Source organism: Tursiops truncatus, chromosome 11 (assembly GCF_011762595.2).
Source record: "Tursiops truncatus isolate mTurTru1 chromosome 11, mTurTru1.mat.Y, whole genome shotgun sequence".
NCBI classification, from domain to species: Eukaryota; Metazoa; Chordata; class Mammalia; order Artiodactyla; family Delphinidae; genus Tursiops; species Tursiops truncatus.
The window spans coordinates 23,284,603-23,302,473 of record NC_047044.1 but is presented as its reverse complement, the minus strand read 5'-3'; the positions used below and the strand labels follow the sequence as shown (position 1 = coordinate 23,302,473).

The window sequence follows — 17,871 nt, the reverse complement described above, 5'->3', positions numbered from 1 at the left end:
ACTGGCAAGGCCTGACCACACACTGCTTACATTTTCTCAACTCATTAGGAATACTACTATCTGTATTTTACAGGCTGAAAGAGTTCAGGCTCAGAGGAGCTACGTGACTAGCCTAACATCATCACATAGCTGATGAGTGGCCAAGCTGTGACTTAACACCTATCGCATCTTCCCTCCAAGGTCAATGTATTAGATAACAGTAAAAATAGGTAAGAAATTCAAGGTTCTCTTTAAGACAGTTCTTTTCTCCTCTATGAGGTCTATAGAACAAATCTATCTTAAAATCACAACAAATACCAACAACAACTCAAGTGGAAAAGAAAATTAAAATGAAACATGGTTATTCTCTGGCACAACTAATGCTTCACTCCCTCTTAGCTAGTTTCATTCCTTCCAAAATGAAAATACCTTGGTCATTTCTTTTTATTAGAAAGATTATGCAGGCTGTTTGTTATGGACTGAATGTGTCCCTCAAAATTCATATGTTGAAGCCCTAACCCACAATGTGATAATATTTGGAGGTGTGGGCTTTGGGAGGAAGTTTGGTTTGGATGAGGTCATGAGAATGGACCCCCATGATGAGCTTAGTACCTTTATAAGAAGAGGAAGAGAGACCAGAGTTCACTCTCTCTCTCTTTCTCTCCCTCCCTCTCTCCTCCATGTGATGACATAATAATAAGGCAGCCATCGCCAAGCCAGGAAGAGGGCCCTCACCAAGAACCAAGTCTGCTGGCACCTTGATCTCGGACTTCTTAACCTCCAGAACTGTGAGAAATAAATGTCTGCTGTTTAAGTCACTCAGACTGTAGTATTTTGTTTTAGCAGCCCAAGTAGGCTAATACATTTATAAAAGAGAAATCAAAATACTGAAAAGAATGATGAAAAAGTAAAAATAATACAGTTTCACCATCCAGAGATAACCATTATTGCTCTATGTCAGTACATATATATCCATATATTTATTATAATTGTTAAAATATGATCAAACTGTATACGTTGTTCTATAATCCAAATGCATTCCATGTTAATAAATATAGATCCAGGGCTTCCCTGGTGGCGCAGTAGTTTAGAGTCCGCCTGCCGATGCAGGGGACACGGGTTAGTGCCCCGGTCCGGGAAGATTCCCACATGCTGCTGAGCAGCTAGGCCCGTGAGCCATGGCCGCTGAGCCTGCGCGTCTGGAGCCTGTGCTCCGCAACGGGAGAGGCCACAACAGTGAGAGGCCCGTGTACTGCAATAAATAAATAAATATAGATCCAGGTGCTCATTTTTAATGACTCTATAGCATTCCATTCTGAGTTTATATCATAATGTATTGAACCAATCTCCTTTTAATGGACATTCAACAGTTTCCGTTTTAACTAAAAAACAGCTAAAATTAACACCCTTTCATAAAGATCTTTACATACTTGCCTATCTGTTGCTATTGTATAAATTCTTAGGGGTGAAATTGATTGGGTATGATGGTGGACACATTTTAATAATCATACATGTCTCAGTTTATAGCTTCTACCAACAGGGTATGAGGCACCCATCCCTCATGCTCTTACCTTTTTAATCTTTGACAATCTGATAAGCAGGGGAAAATATTATCTCAGTGTAGTTCTTTTTATGTTTCCTTTTCTTCCTGATAATAAATTAATATTTATACATTATAGAGAATTGAGAAAAGTATATAAAATCATCAAAAATAAAACTCATTCAATAATGGTACATCCAAGAGGTAAACATTATCAACATTCTGCTATAGCTCTTTACATTACATTATTTTTCAATGTTATAACTTTTTAAAATAAAATTGGGATTATACTGTAAACCTGCTTTTGTTTTCTTCCTTTTTCAAAGTAAACCTTTTAATTGAAAAAATTATGTATACAGAGAAAGATTAACAAATCATAATTGATTAATTTTTGCCAAGTAAACACATCTATGTAACCATCATCCAGGTCAAAACCAGAAACATTACCAGACCCTTCCCCCACCCGCTGGAAGTCTCCCTTGAACTCCCTATCAGTTAAACAATCCCCTCAAAAGTACCCACTGTTCTTACTTCTATTACCATAGATTAATTCTGTCTGGTTGTGTGAAATCATATATTGTGTTCTTTCATTTCTGTTTTTTCACCCGACAAATATATCCACATTGTTGCATGTAGCTAGTGGTAGTCTATTCATTTTAATTGTTATATTGCTATATTATTACATTATTATACCACTATTTATCTCTTCTACTGGTGATGGACATTTGGGTTGCTTCCAATTTAGGTTATTATAAATAATATCAATACTACTGTGACATTCCTTCCTAAAGTCCCCTCCATCTTCCTTTTCTGGACCACCTGATTTCCAAGGCCTACTGTACAAGGACTATCCTGGGAATTCCATGTGTCCCTGTCCCCTGGGCTGAATTCTTACCTGGATTCCACAGCTTCCTCATTCTTGATTTAATCTCTTATTTTTATGGGTACATTTCCAGTAGCTTCCTGAAAAAGATGGATATGAAATATATTTTTTGAGAACTTACAGGTTGGAAATCATCTTCTCTTTGAATTATAATAGTGTTGCTCCACTTTTTCTAGCCTACTGTGTTGCTAGTGTGAAGTCCAACTTCATTCTCACTCCTGATCCTCTTAATGTCCAGTGTTGGGAAACTCTATGATAATGTGCCATCCTGTATATTTTATCCCATTCTCTGAAATGGGCATTCAGTTGGCTCTTTCAATGATTATACTCATGCTTTTCAATTCCTGGAAAATTTCATCATTATTTCCTTTATAATTTCTTTCCCTCAGTTTCCCTCATTCTAGCACTACTGACAAAAAAAAATTGAAACTACCAATTTGCACTTTGTGTTAACTCTTGGGAGACCTCTTGAACCTTGATTCATCTTTCTTTTTCTTCTTGGAAGATTTTCTTAACTTTTCTGTTGATTTTTAAAAATGTTGTGCTAATTTATTTTTAATGTCCAAGAGCTTTTAAAGCCCAAGGTTTTCTATTCTTTTAAATAGGCTCGTTTTTATTTATTTAAGGAAATCATTTGCTGTTTTTTATTTGTTTTTTTATTTTGCTATGTGTTTTATTTCCTTTACTTCCCCTTTTAATCTGCTTCTTTGTTTTGATCTCTTTATGTAATTAGAGAATTTCCTCAAAAATCTGCGGATTTTTGGCTATCTGGTCATATTTTAAAATGAAGCACTAAAAAGCTATATATTCATAGGCCAGTTTGATAGTTAGTAGATTTCACTGTAAAGTTACTGGGAATGGTACTGGGTGACCCTCTAATGTCAAGGTCCATAGGTTTTCATTCTTGGGAGATTCTGTTTCCCCAAAGAGGACTCCTTCATTATCTTTCCTGAAGTGTATAATCCTTATAACCAAGATTCTGAAGCAGAGCTTTGAAAGATGCTGCTCTTCTCACCATTGTGTGCATGTGTGTATATAACTCCAGGACTCACAGGAGTTATTCTACTTCCCTAGTGATACTGGGCAAGTCATTAAGCTTTCTGAACTTCAGTTTTCTTATCAATAAAATGAAATGACAATTCCTATTTCATAGGGTGTTATGAGAATTAAAGCAGATATTATACATATAATATTGAACATATTGGCTGTATATATTCCAGTGAACGTTCTAGCAGTTATCATTCTAATTGTTAGTATTATTATTATTATCATTATAATCAACTGCACAATAGCAAGAATCTTCTCGGATTTAATCTTACATCTCTTTGGAAAACAACTTGCTATAATGGTAGAAATGGGAAAGAGTAAGAATTAAAATCATATTGTTCAGGTTATATCACTATTTATCTTACAAAGGCTCATTCAAGTCAGCATAGACACATTTGATAAAATGAGTGGAACCACTACATCAGTTATTCGTAAAACCAGTAGTTTGCAAACATTTTCTATAAATGGCCAGATAGTAAATATCTTAGGATTTATGGGACGAACTCTCTCTGTCACATTTTATGCCACAGTACCATAAAGGCAGCCATGGACAACTCATAAACAAATGGACATGGCTGTGTTCCTAATAAAACTTTATTTAAAAAATAGGTGGTGGCCCAACTTGGTTTGAAGGCTATAACTTACAGACCTTGCTTAAGAAAAATATCTTTTGTTGAAACTACTATAGCTGGGTTAATTAACACTATTTCTATAACTAACAAGCTCAAATTCTCAATGATGTAACACAATCAGTGTATATTTCTTATACAGAATCTTGTGGGCAGCCTTCCAATGGTGCTTTGGGGATTCTGTCTCCTTCTCTCTTGTGGCAATCCCACCTTTAAGGGTTCCTTGGAAACCCTTGCTGGATCCTTTTCATCCAGCCAGTCCTTGAGTAAAAAGAGAGAATGAAGAGGATCATGTGGAACTTCTCATGGCCAGGCCACACTTGAACCCACATATTAGGGGCCAGAACTAACTACAAAAGAGGCTGAGAAATATAACTTCCTGTAAAAGAGCCCAGTAAAGAAATGAGGATTGATGAGCATCTAGCCAATAGCTACCAAAAAAACAAAAGAGAGAGAGAGAGTTACAAGTAAAAAAAAAAAAAAAAAAAAAAAGCCATTCAGCTTTTGCAGAATATTTTCCCTCCAAAAAATCTGGATCATCTTTCAGGGTTAGTTAGCTACATAATTTGTTGGACAGAGTATACAATGAAAATGTGAGGCCCCTTGAACAAAAACCAGGTAAAAAGCTTTTGCCTTCCTTCTGTCACTTCTGTAGAGCTGTCACAGTATCTTCTTAATTTGTATTTAACCTCTCATTCTCTTGGTCATGGGGATACTTACAAGGCAAGGGTGCTCATAGGCACCCAGGGCCCACCCATAATTAGCACATGGGACCCTCTGGACCCTGACTCTCCCTGTATATGCACCGAAGCCCCCCAGTGCCACCCCCAAGGTAGAGGGTCAGCAGCCAGGACCCAGTTTGGGGCAGATGAGCCTGTTGTAAGCCAAGACTCCAAGACCCAGCTCCTGCTCTGTTGTCATCAAGCTTCACTTACAAAACACAAATTCAAAGATAAAATTATTAAGAATTTCAAGATGGCAACCACAGAGCATTAAATGCCAAGAGTGGGGGCCCCATCTAAGGGTGGGGTTGTATACAACTGCACTGGCCACATCTCATGAGGCCAGCCCTACTGTCCTTTCAGCTTGATCACTTGCTGAAGGGGAAAGGCCTAGAAGTCCCCACTTCAAGAAGTTTACTAAGAAGTCAAACTCAGAGCCTCTACCTGCTCCTGCCCAGCTTTTTCCAACCTTGTTCTCCAGAAAAAACATTACATCAAGCTGCTGTAGAAACTTGACTAAGATTGAATTGGCCTTTAACAAGACAACCTTTAGCTCTGGATTGTCTAAATTATTGTATGGAGGGACTTCCTTGGCGGTCCAGTGGTTAAGACTTCGCCTTCCAATGCAGGGGGTGCGGGTTCGATCCTTGCTCGGGGAGCTAAGATCTCACATGCCTCGTGGCCAAAAAACCAAAAAAACATAAAAACAAAAGTAATATTGTAACAAATTCAATAAAGACTTTAAAAATGGTCCTCATCAAACAAATCTTTGAAAAAAAATAAATTATTGTATGGTAAGGAAATGCTAATGGACTCAGCACTCCAACATTAAATCATTCTACTATTTTTCATATATAACATTTATTCCTATTTTAAAAGTCATGCAGGTGAACTTCAGGAAGTTAACGACCCATTCATTATTTATTCCATGCTAATAACACTGTGAAAGGCTCCATAGAGTCAGGGTGGAGAGTTCTGACTGACTGATATCCAATCCTATTTCCTGGATTAGCTTCATGGCCTTATGCAAGATGTTGCATTTCTATGAGCCCCCGTTTCATCATCTGTAATACTGGTTTGATAATATCCACCTCACAGTACTGTAGTGAGGATGACAAGGAGATAACGTGTACAGATCCTGGCACATAGTAAGCATTCAAAACATGGAAACCATTATTGCTATATGAATTGGTGATAATGCCAGTCATTATTCGGAGGTGGGGGGAAAAAGTCTTCCAACACAACCCCTAAACTGCAAGATTATGAGTTTAGAGGGAGAATGAGTTCTAAACAAAAACTGCAAAGCCAGGCAGTAAATACAAAAAGCCACAATAACAGGACATAACATGTGTGTTATAAGAGTATTAATGGTGCTGTAGGGGTTTCTCATTTAGATTGGAGACACTTGTCAGTCTTTCCAGGCTATTCTTGAGTCTGCTGGCTCTAAAGGTAAACACTTTTACATAATTTTCGGGGGGGGGGGGGTCGGGGACACAATTTAAATGCAATGCCATTTAGTGGCTCAGGAATTTACAATGGGTCAATTATTTATGTGCGTGAAAGTAAACAATGTGATGCATGTACCCACAGTAAATAATAAAATCAGGAAATGTAAATAATAAAAATCAGGAAATGTAAGTGATTTCTGGATATTGCCTTTAGTGCTGCAATTCAGCCAGTATTCATTATACGCTATAAGCTCAATGGGGAAGAGGAAGCATCCTCATAAAATAAACATTTGTCTGAAAATTTTCCAGTTGAAGGAGAGGCTGGCTCTTAGCTCAGCTACCTCCACTGCACATGATGACTGGACATTAGTGAATCACACAACCTGGGTCAGCCTAAAATTGTCTTATAATGAAACTGAGATATAATGGGAAGTTGTGCTATTTTTGTATTTCCAAAGAAGGAGGCCTCTCATACAGCTGTGCTCCTGTGTTGAAAAGTGACCCTCAAAACAAACAAGAAAATGATATAGGACAATCTAAGCTCTAAGATTAAAGGAGGTAACAAGACAATCTTGTTTATGCTTCATAAAAGGATGTTCTCACAACAGAAATACCTCTATGGTTACTGGTAATAAGAAAAGATCAAATTAATCAGCTTTCCCTGAACTCTGGTGATCCTACACATAATTTTAAGTATGGGAGCCCTACTTACCTCATCAGGTTGATTATATTTTTGACTTCAAAAATATCTAACTATTCTTAGAGAGTCTGTGTATAGAGATACAGAAGTCTACTCAGTTCTATAATGTCCTAGCAGAGTACTGGAATTGCATTTAAATGTGGACAATTAGAATGAACAAAAATTGCAAATCTCTTAGTGAATCACAAGGCCTGTTTTATGTTTGAGGATACTGTTACATAAGATATTTGTATCTGACCATGCAGTATATATGGTCTATAATATATATAGACCATGCAGTCTATTGTCCCTAGAAACATGTCTAAACCTGCTAGTTTCTCAGCAAGAATAGAGGCCATTATATTTTAAATGTGTATGCCAACATTGTATTTGTAAATGTCAGAAATTCACTTCTATGACTGTATTAGTTCCTTATGGCTGTTATAACAAATTATCACAAACTTACTGGCTTCAAACAACACAAATTTATTAACCTACAGTTCTGGAGGACAGAAGTCTAAAAATAGGTCCACAGGCCCACATTCCTTCTGGAGGCTCTCAGGGAGAATGTCTTTCTTTGCTTTTTCCAGCTTATGGAGGCCACCTGCATTCTTTGGCTCATGGTCCCTTTCCTGCATCTTCAAAGCCAGCAGTGTAGCATCTTCTATCTTCTCTGACCACTAGCCTCCCTCTTATAAGGACCCTTGTGATTACATCAGGCTTACCAGAATAATCCGGGATAATCTCTCCTCCACAAGATCTTTCATTTAATTACATCTGCAAAATTTCTTTCACTTTGTAAGGTGACAGATTCACTGGTTCTGGGGATTAGAAGGGAGACATCTTTGGGGGTCCATTATTCATCCTACCACCATGTCTGTCATCACTGCAACTCTTTTTTCCACTTCATGTGCAAATGCTCATATGATTTTATATATCAGCATATAAACAAGTTCAACTTTCTTCCATGGCTTAAATAAATAAATAGACCCTCTCTTGATGCCAAATCTCCCTCTACCTACCCTTCCTTATCTTTCTTCCCATTCATAGTCAAGTAATTGGGCACACTAACTACACTATCTCCAAGACATGTTTCTTTTTTCCAGTCTTAAAATCTTAATCGGCTGCTGCCTAACACCTGCCCCCACCATTCCATCATCATTTGGCAAAAGTCAAAAATGACATTTCCATTGTCAAAATCCTATCCTTATTTAACTTCTCAGTAGCATTCCGTACTATTGATGCATCTTTTATTCTTCAAACTCCCTCTTCCCTTGGATCTTGTGATGGACATTTGTTGGTTTGTCACCCAGAACTTTATTTTGGTATGGGCCCTTGGTTTTCCTCTAGGGAACACTCCTCTTTCCTTCACTTTCAGTGGTGTTACATTTATCCCCAGTAACTGGACTGGGTATGTGACTTAGGCCTAACCAATCAGCGCATCATCTGTCCTTCGTCACAGTGATTGGTTCAGGAACAGGCAAATGGCCCAATCCAAGTCAGTGAGGTTCTATCCCAGGACTTTTATTGGGACAACTGAGAGAGACTTTTTCCAACAGGACTATAGAAGTTGGCAGCCAGTTTGACACTGACCAGAGTCTGTGAATGAAGCCAATATGGAGGAGACACGTAGAAAAGAGAGAAGAAAAACCATGTTGTGTTTATTTCATCTCTTGATTTAATCTAGGCTGAATTCAACCTCCGGGCACTTTGATTATGTGATCTAGTATATTCCTTTCATCTGCTTAAACCAACTTGAGCATCTTTTTGGCCACTTTCAACAGAAAGAGCTTCACTTGACATGGTCGCCACCATGGCATCCTTGCCTCTCTGTTCTCTCCTCCTCAAGACTTTTTGGTCCTCCCTTTTTTCTGCTCTCCCTTAAACATTGAGGTCCCTGGTTCTGACCTTGTCCCTCACATTTTTGCCCCTACATTCTCTTCCAAATCAATGTTCACATTGTCAGTTACCACCTGGATGCTCATGATGCCCGCATGTATATCTACAACTAAGACCCCTCCTGAATTCCACTTCCATTTAACCAATGATGCCTCCTAGATATTCCACAGGCAACTTACATTTAATGTATCCAAAGCAAACACATCCTCTTCCTCCCTACCACCACCCTTACCCAATCAATTCCCTCTTCTGTATTCTCTATCTTAGTAACCACCTCTTAAGGGTTGAAATGTGTCCTCCCAAAAGATAAATAGACCCTCTCTTGATGCCAAATCTCCCTGACCCCCAGTACCCCAGAATACACAATTCCGTTATCCTCTGCTAGGAATCATACAATGATTGCTTATTGTCTTCAGGATAAAATATAAGCTTCTCAAAATAAACACAAGATCCCGCATTATCTCACCTCCATCAGTCTAGCCTTCCCTCCTGCCACTTTTCACCTTGAACTCCACAACTCCCGATCACCACATCTTGTAGCTCCATAATATTCCTTTCTTTCTCATGGCTCTGTGTTTTGTGCTCACTGCTGTCTCTGTAGGACTGTCTCTCCAGCTGATATACCAAACTGTTACTCCATCCTCAAATCTCAACTTAGTGACTATCTCCTTGGAGATGCTTCCTCATATTCTCTCAGAAGCCTTAAATATTTTCTCTTCAGTCCCATCATTTTTGGTGCTTCCTCCATCATAGCACTTATAGTACTGCCCTGGAGATGTTGGTTTGCATGTCTGGGTTTTCTCAGGAATGTGAGCTCTCTGAGGGGAGCAACTCTGTCATCAATTTTGTACACTTTACATCTATCACAAAGATAAGGCCAAGCAGGGGTTCAGTAAATATCTGTTGATGCCACAGATGAGTTAATTAAAAATTAATTAAGTAAATTAACTAAACTAGAATTGTAAGAAATTGCTGCAAACAATTCAATATATCAGAATTTGGCTTTCATTATATTGAAGAGAAGGGATGGGAATGATCATTTATTGTGTTAATGCTTATCATTCACATTCATTCCTTCATTTACCAAACATTATTGCATACATAGGATGTCAGACCCTGTGTCCACCACTGAAGACATGAAGACAAATATGACAGACCACTGCCCACAAGGAGCTCACAATCACAACTACAAACAAATGAGTGTTATCCAGGGCTATAAATACATAAACAAGAGCCAGTAGAGGATCCTTTTGAGGCAATGGTTATGGAGCAGGGCCTTGGTGGAGTGGAGTAGTGGGAAAAGGGTAGGGAAGAGTAATTTAATCCTCACATCACCTTACTGCAGATATTATCTACAATTTACAGGTAGAAAAAACCCACCCGAAGTAATTAAATAGAAATTCTGATCTTTCCTCTCTTCAAAGAAAATGAAAAGGATTTAATTTGTAACCTAGAGACTGAACTGCCCCGGAGCCTGAGGGGAGGGCGGACTTTCTGAGGCTGCTGGCTCTGGAGGGGCCCCAGCAGCAGAAGCTGCCACAGACCTGGGGACCGCAGGCCAGAAGCAAGAAGAACTACAATCCTGAAGCCTGTGAAACAAAAGCCACATTCACAGAAAGATACACAAGATGAAAAGGCAGAGGGCTATGTACCAGATGAAGGAACAAGATAAAACCCCAGAAAAACAACTAAATGAAGTGGAGATAGGCAACCTTCCAGAAAAATAATTCAGAATAATGAGAGTGAAGATGATCCAGGACCTCGGAAAAAGAATGGAGGCAAAGATCGGGAAGATGCCAAGAAATGATTAACAAAGACCTAGAAGAATTAAGAACAAACAAACAGAGATGAACAATACAATAACTGAAATGAAAACTACACTACAAGGAATCAATAGCAGAATAACTGAGGCAGAAGAACAGATAAGTAACCTGGAAGACAGAATGGTGGAATTCACAGCTGCAGAACAGAATAAAGAAAAAAGAATGAAAAGAAATGAAGACAGCCTAAGAGACCTCTGGGACAACATTAAACACAACAACATTCGCATTCTAGGGGTCCCAGAAGGAGAAGAGAGAGAGAGAACCCAAGAAAATATTTGAAGAGATTATAGTCAAAAACTTCCCTAACATGGGAAAGGATAAAACCACGCAAGTCCAGGAAGCACAGCAAGTCCCATACAGGATAAACCCAAGGAGAAACATGCTGAGGCACATAGCAATCAAATTGGCAAAAATTAAAGACAAAGAAAAATTATTGAGAGCAGCAAGGGAAAAACAACAAATAATACACAAGGGAACTCCCATAAGGTTAACAGCTGATTTACCAGCAGAAGCTCTACAAGCCGGAAGGGAGTGGCATGATATACTTAAAGTGATGAAAGGGAAGAACCCACAACCAAGATTACTCTACTGGGCAAGGATCTCATTCAGATTCGATGGAGAAATCAAAAGCTATACAGACAAGCAAAAGCTAAGAGAATTCAGCACCAACAAACCATCTCTACAACAAATGCTAAAGGAACGTCCCTAAGTGGGAAACACAAGAGAAGAAAAGGACCTACAAAAACAAATCCAAAACAATTAAGAAAATGGTCATAGGAACATACATATCGATAATTACCTTAAACGTGAATGGATTAAATGCTCCAACCAAAAGACACAGGCTTGCTGAATGGATACAAAAACAAGACCCTTATATATGCTGTCTACAAGAGACCCACTTCAGACCTAGGGACACATACAGACTGAAAGTGAGGGGATGGAAAAAGATATTCCATGCAAATGGAAATCAAAAGAAAGCTGGAGTAGCAATTCTCATATCAGACAAAATAGACTTTAAAATAAAGAATGTTACAAGAGACAAGGAAGGACACTGCATAATGATCAAGGGATCAATCTAAGAAGAAGATATAACAATTATAAATATATATGCACCCAACATAGGAGCACCTCAATACATAAGGCAACTGCTAACAGTTATAAAAGAGGAAATTGACAGTAACACAATAATAGTGGGGAACATTAACACCTCACTTACATCAATGGACAGATCATCCAAAATGAAAATAAATAAGGAAACAGAAGCTCTAAATGACACAATAGACCAGATAGATTTAATTGACATTTATAGGACATTCCATCAAAAAATGGCAGATTACACTTTCCTCTCAAGTGCGCACAGAACATTCTCCAGGATAGATCACATCTTGGCTCACAAATCAAGCCTCAATAAATTTAGGAAAATTGAAATCATATCAAACATCTCTTCTGACCACAACGCTATGAGATTAGAAATGAATTACAGGGGAAAAAACGTAAAAAACACAAACACATGGAGGCTAAACAATGCGTTACCAAATAACCAAGAGATCATTGAAAAAAACAAAGAGGAAATCAAAAAATACCTAGAGACAAATGACAATGAAAACACAATGATCCAAAACCTATGGGATGCAGCAAAAGCAGTTCTAAGAGGGAAGTTTATAGCTATACAAGCCTACCTCAAGAAACAAGAAACATCTCAAATAAACAATCTAAACCTACACCTAAAGGAACTAGAGAAAGAAGAACAAACAAAACTCAAAGTTAGCAGAAGGAAAGAAATCATAAAGATCAGAGCAGAAATAAATGAAATAGAAACAAAGAAAACAATAGCAAAGATCAATAAAACTAAAAGCTGGGTCTTTGAGAAGATAAACAAAATTGATAAACCATTAGCCAGACTCATCAAGAAAAAGAGGGAGAGGACTCAAATCAATAAAATTAGAAACGAAAAACGAGAAGTTACAACAGACACTGCAGAAATACAAAACAACCTAAGAGACTACTACAAGCAACTCTATGCCAATAAAATGGACAACCTGGAAGAAATGGACAAATTCTTAGAAAGGTATAACTTTCCAAGACTGAACAAGGAAGAAATAGAAAATATGAACAGACCAATCACAAGTAATCAAATTGAAACTGTGATTATAACTCTTCGAACAAACAAAAGTCCAGGACCAGATGGCTTCACAGGTGAATTCTATCAAACATTTAGAGAACAGCTAACACCCATCCTTCTGAAACTATTCCAAAAAATTGCAGAGGAACACTCCCAAACACATTCTATGAGGCCACCATCACCCTGATACCAAAACCAGACAAAGATACTACAAAAAAAGAAAATTACAGACCAATATCACTGAGGAATATAGATGCAAAAATCCTCAACAAAATACTAGCAAACAGAATCCAACAACACATTAAAAGGGTCATACACCATGATTGAGTGGGATTTATCCCAGGGATGCAAGGATTCTTCAATATATGCAAATTAATCAATGTGATACACCATATTAACAAACTGAAGAATAAAAACCATATGATCATCTCAATAGATGCAGAAAAAGCTTTTGACAAAATTCAACACCCATTTATAATAAAAACTCTCTAGAAAGTGGGCATAGAGGGAACTTACCTCAACATAATAAAGGCCATATACGACAAATCCACAGCAAACATCATTCTCAATGGTGAAAAACTGAAAGCATTTCCTCTAAGATCAAGAAAAAGACAAGGATGTCCACTCTCACCACTATTATTCAACATAGTTTTGGAAGTCCTAACCATGGCAATCAGAGAAGAAAAAGAAATAAAAGGAATACAAATTGGAAAAGAAGGAGTAAAACTGTCACTGTTTGCAGATGACATGATACTATATATAGAGAATCTTAAAGATGCCACCAGAAAACTACTAGAGCTAATCAATGAATTTAGCAAAGTTGCAGGATACAAAATTAATGCACAGAATCTCTTGCATTCCTATACACTAATGATGAAAACTGTGAAAGAAAAATTAAGGGAACACTCCCATTTACCACTGCAACAAAAAGAATAAAATACGTAGGAATAAACCTACCTAGGGAGAGAAAAGACCTGTATGCAGAAAACTATAAGACACTGATGAAAAAAATTAAACATGATACCAACAGATGGAGAGATATACCATGTTCTTGGATTGGAAGAATCAATATTGTGAAAATGACTATACTACCCAAAGCAATCTACAGATTCAATGCAATCCCTATCAAATTACCAATGGCATTTTTTACGGAACTAGAACAAAAAATCTTAAAATTTGTATGGAGACACAAAAGACCCCGAATAGCCAAAGCAGTCTTGAGGGAAAAAAATGGAGCTGGAGGAAATCAGACTCCCAGACTTCAGACAATACGACAAAGCTAGAGTAATCAAGACAATATGGTACTGGCACAAAAACAGAAACACAGCTCAATGGAACAAGATAGAAAGCCCAGAGATAAACCCACACACCTATGGTCAACTAATCTATGACAAAGGAGGCAAGGATATACAATGGAGAAAAGACAGTCTCTTCAATAAGTGGTGCTGGGAAAAGTGGATAGCTACATGTAAAACAATGAAATTAGGACACTCCCTAACACCATACACAAAAATAAACTCAAAATGGATCAGAGACCTAAATGTAAGACCGGACACCATAAAACTCTTAGAGGAAACCATAGGAAGAACACTTTTTGACATAAATCACAGCAAGATGTTTTTTGAGCTACCTCCTAGAGTAATGGAAATAAAAGCAAAAATAAACAAATGGGACCTAATGAAACTTAAAAGCTTTTGCACAGCAAAGGAAACCATAAACAAGACGAAAAGACAATCCTCAGAATGGGAGAAAATATTTGCAAAGGATTAATCTCCAAAATATATAAACACCTCACGCAGCTCAATATTAAAAAAACAAACAACCCAATCCAAAACTGGGCAGAAGATCTAAATAGACATTTCTCCAAAGAAGATATACAGATTGCCAAGAAGCACATGAAAAGCTGGCTCAACATCACTAATTATTAGAGAAATGCAAATCAAAACTACAATGAGGTATCACCTCACACCAGTTACAATGGAAATCATCAGAAAATCTACAAACAACAAATGCTGGAGAGGGTGTGGAGAAAAGGGAACCCTCTTGCACTGTTGGTGGGAATGTAAATTGATACAGCCACTATGGAGGACAGTATGGAGGTTCCTTAAAAAACTGAAAATAGAATTACCATATGATCCAGCAATCCCACTACTGGGCATATACCCAGAGAAAACCATAATTCAGAAAGACACATGCACCCCAATGTTCATTGCAACACTATTTACAATAGCCAGGTCATGGAAGCAACCTAAATGCCCATCGACAGATGAATGGATAAACAAGGTGTGGTACATATATACAATGGAATGTTACTCAGCCATAAACAGGAACGAAATTGGGTCATTTGTTGAGACATGGGTGGATCTAGAGACTGTCATACAGAGTGAAGTAAGTCAGAAAGAGAAAAACAAATATCGTATATTAACGCATTTATGTGGAACCTAGAAAAATGGTACAGATGAACTGGTTTGCAGGGCAGAGTTGAGACACAGATGTAGAGAACAAACATATGGACACCAAGGGGGGAAAGCCACAGGTGTGTGGGGATGGTGGTGTGCTGAATTGGGCGATTGGGACTGACATGTATACACTGATGTGTATAAAACTGATGACTAATAAGAACCTGCTGTATAAAAACATAAATAAAATAAAATTCAAAAAAAATTTTTTTAATTTCATAAAGTCCATAATATTCCTTTTTTCTTTTGTGGATTGACTTTTTGTGTTGTGCGTTAAAAGTCAAAGCTCATGCTCTCCAGACCAAACCCAAGGTCATGTAGATTTTCTGTTTATCTCTGTAATTTTTACATTTTCACATTTTAAATGTCTGTTAATAAATTTGAGTGAGTTTGGCATAAAAAATAAATTGTAACCTAGAGCCCTAAGTCTGAAAATATCTCCTTTTAAGTTGTCCTTCCTCTCTTAAATCTCTCACACTATAGCAGCTTGGAGCCTCTCCCGTTACAGACAACTGACTCCCAACTTCTCTCCTGCAACTGCTTCCTGTCTCCTAACCCACAACCTCTTGTGATTACAGTTGGCTCTCAGTAGTCACAGATTCAGCATTTGTGAATTCAACCAACCGCAGTTCAAATATTTTTGATGTGCTCAAGAGACTTGAGAATCTGTGGGTTCTGGTATCTGCGGGGGATCCTGGAAGCAATCTCCCTTGAATACAGAGGGAGATTGTATTTCTTCCCCACTTCTTCCTCAAGCCCCATAATCTCCCAGGCCAATGAGTCAGACTCCCTAGGAAAGACAGAAAAGAGGTTATCTAGGGCCACCAACATCCCCCTAACCGCCCAGTTTCTCCACACAGTGCCAGGGAACTCCTAAAGGGTGAGGCTGCTCTCCAACTTTAATACTTAGCTAAGAAGAAACCTCTTCTTTCTTCATTCTTTCATTAAATACATTTTTTGAGTATATTTAGAAAAACTTGTGTGTGTTGAATCTATTTTTTCAGCTGCTCAGTTTATGAAATCTGAATACGGATCAAGTGTTTTCCATGAACAGTTCTTAGCAGAAGCACGCAGAAAATAACTGTTCTCATAGAGTTTGAATTTTAGTTGGGGCATACAGATAACAAACAAACATAATAAATAAGCAAATTATATAATACACTTGAAAGTGATAAGTACTACAGAAAAAATTTAAAAGGGGCATTTGGAAAGGACAAGTTTACTCACTTTGAAATGGGAGAAAGAGCTTCACAGAGATTGCCCAATTAGCAACTGGAAGAGTTCAATCTCTTTTCCCTACACCATGCTGCCCTAATTAAAACAGATTATAAAGTCATTATGTATTAATGGTAATATACGAATATAATGGAATATATGTGATTTAAATTACAATCACATTTCTAGAATACATGGTCAGAATAACTTGGGAGCATGCATTCACAGGGATTTTTTTTTTCATTTTTAAAAATTCTTTAATGTTTTATTTTTTTAGTGTACAACACTATATTTCTATTCTATATATACTCTGTAAACACCAGACACATTTTAAATCTATTCTGGTAGTAATTTTGGATTTTGCCCTATTTTTAAAAGAATACCCATTTGATTGTAGAAAGCACAAGTGCTCTTTATTGGAGAAACATGGGATAAATGAGAGACTCAGAAGACCTGAGTTCTAGTCTCAGATTTGCCATTAAGTACATGTTTGGTCTTGGATAAATTATTGAGCTTTGTCTGTTCTCAGCCAGGCATTGAGCAAAGGTGACTTCCACACTTAATAAAAGGTCCTCCAAAAATGACAACAGTCTGTGAAAGTTCATATAAACTTGAATACTCAGTTTAGAAATGAATTATTTACACACAGGTTAACTACCTGTTTTCTAAAGTTGTCATAAAAATGTCTAAGGGGAGAAATCTAATTTTTTTTAACATTTTTATTGAGTATAATTGCTTTACAATGGTGTGTTAGTTTCTGCTTTATAACGAAGTAAATCACTTATACATATACATATATCCCCATATCTCTTCCCTCTTGCATCTCCCTCCCTCCCACCCTCCCTATCCCACCCTTCTAGCTGGTCACAAAGCACCGAGCTGATCTCCCTGTGCTATGTGACTGCTTCCCACTAGCTATCTATTTTACATTTGGTAGTATATATATGTCCATATATACACTACCACTCTTTCACTTTGTCCCAGCTTATCCTTCCCCCTCCCCATGTTCTCAAGTCCATTTTCTAGTAGGGCTGCATCTTTATTCCTACCTTGCCCCTAGGTTCTTCATGACCATTTTTTTTTTTTTTTAGATTCCATATATATGTGTTAGCATACGGTATTTGTTTTTCTCTTTCTGACTTACTTCACTCTGTATGACATACTCTAGGTCCATCCACCTCACTACAAATACCTCAATTTCATTCCTTTTTATGGCTGAGTAATATTCCATTGTATACATGTGCCACATCTTCTTTATCCACTCATCTGTCGATGGACACTTAGGTTGCTTCCATGTCCTGGCTATCGTAAACAGAGCTGCAATGAACATTGTGGTACATGACTCTTTTTGAATTATGGTTTTCTCAGGGTATATGCCCAGTAGTGGGATTGCTGTGTCATATGGTAGTTCTATTTTTAGTTGAGA

General features: G+C 37.6%; 1 long non-coding RNA gene across 1 annotated transcript in view; it reads right to left on the bottom strand.

Moving 5' to 3' along the window:
* The window catches only part of LOC109552922 (uncharacterized), a 617,019-nt gene that overhangs the window by 24,384 nt on the left and 574,764 nt on the right, over positions 1-17,871 (bottom strand). Inside the window, exons 10-11 of the long non-coding RNA XR_012324243.1 lie at positions 2,415-2,482; positions 1,551-1,627 (exon numbers count right to left, since the gene is read on the bottom strand). This is a non-coding gene — a long non-coding RNA (uncharacterized lncRNA). The remainder of the gene's footprint in view (positions 1-1,550; positions 1,628-2,414; positions 2,483-17,871) is intronic.